General features: G+C 42.2%; 1 pseudogene; it reads left to right on the top strand.

Moving 5' to 3' along the window:
- The first annotated feature begins 1,110 nt into the window (after positions 1-1,110).
- Positions 1,111-1,187, top strand: LOC136401803 (small nucleolar RNA U3; annotated as a pseudogene).
- Positions 1,188-1,458: the final 271 nt, after the last annotated feature.

Below are 1,458 nucleotides of genomic sequence, written 5' to 3'. Positions count from 1 at the left end.
TTTCTTTTCTTTCTTTCTTTTTTTTTTTTTTTTTTTTTTGTATTTTTCTGAAGCTGGAAACAGGGAGAAACAGTCAGACAGACTCCTGCATGCGACCGACCGGGATCTACCCGGCACGCCCACCAGGGGCGATGCTCTGCCCACCAGAGGGCGATGCTCTGCCCCTCTGGGGCATCGCTCTGCCATGACCAGAGCCACTCTAGTGCCTGAGGCAGAGGCCAAGGAGCCATCCCCAGCGCCGGGGCCATCTTTGCTCCAATGGAGCCTTGGCTGTGGGAGGGAAAGAGAGAGACAGAGAGGAAGGAGGGGGGGGTGGAGAAGCAAATGGGCGCTTCTCCTATGTGCCCTGGCTAGGAATCGAACCCGGGTCCTCCACACACCAGGCTGACGCTCTACCACTGAGCCAACCGGCCAGGGCTAGACAATTTCTTAATGAGTAAAAGTACTGCAGAAAAACATCTGTCTTACTTCCTAGAGCCAATAACACATTTCTCTCCCTCCTTAGGAAATCAGATCTAGATTACAGATCAAATGCTTATCTATCTGAGGACATATTTCAAGATCTTAAAATAAGAACAAACTATACATCCTTAGCTATTAGGTATATATGCATGTCTAAATTTTGTTGTTTTAAATTAATTACTTTTTTCATTTTCTTATGTTTTTTTTTTCTTTTCTTCTTCTCAAAGACAAAGACGGAATGACTGGCCTATATCAGTGTTACTCAAAGGATGGTCTTTGAACAGTATCAGCACAACCAGGAGCACCGCTAAAAGCGCAGTTTCATGTCCCATTCCTGACTTTCTAAGCCAGAATCTTAGGGCTAGAAGCTAAAAATCTGTTTAGTCACCTCTGAGATGATGCTTATGCACACCAAAGTTGGTAAATCATTGGTCTGTCAAAGATAAATATTTGTGAAATGCAATAAAACGATTTCATTCAATAGTACTTCAGTAGGAAAGGGAGTGACTTGAGTGACACTTCAGCTCAACTCAGGTGACATTATTTTAAAGGAAGAATGAGAAAAAATTAGAGAAGTGAAAAATTACAAAAACTGAGAAGGGGATTCGTCAATCTGATTAGATAACTTGGGTTTGTTAATTGAGAATTAAGACTATACTTTCAGGGATCATTTCTATAGTTTGTTAATTGAGAATTATCTTTAGAACAGAGGTAATTTTACAAATTAGATCAAAGAGCCCAACAAAGTTAGGCCCTTACCCTTCTATGTAACTGAGGTAAGAGAACAAACTCTATTTTCCTGGAAGTTTGCGTTCCATAAAGATGGCTCCTAGGTTCCTGTGGAGACAGTTTTGGGTGATAAAAGATTTACCTCTTAAAGGGGCAGAGAAAGCATTTTTTTTTTTTGTATTTTTCTGAAGTTAGAAACAGGGAGGCAGTCAGACAGACTCCCGCATGTGCCCGACCAGGATCCACCCGGCATGCCCACCAGGGGGT

This window comes from Saccopteryx leptura, chromosome 3 (genome assembly GCF_036850995.1).
Source record: "Saccopteryx leptura isolate mSacLep1 chromosome 3, mSacLep1_pri_phased_curated, whole genome shotgun sequence".
Taxonomy (NCBI): domain Eukaryota; kingdom Metazoa; phylum Chordata; class Mammalia; order Chiroptera; family Emballonuridae; genus Saccopteryx; species Saccopteryx leptura.
This window is presented reverse-complemented; position numbering and strand designations above follow the sequence as displayed.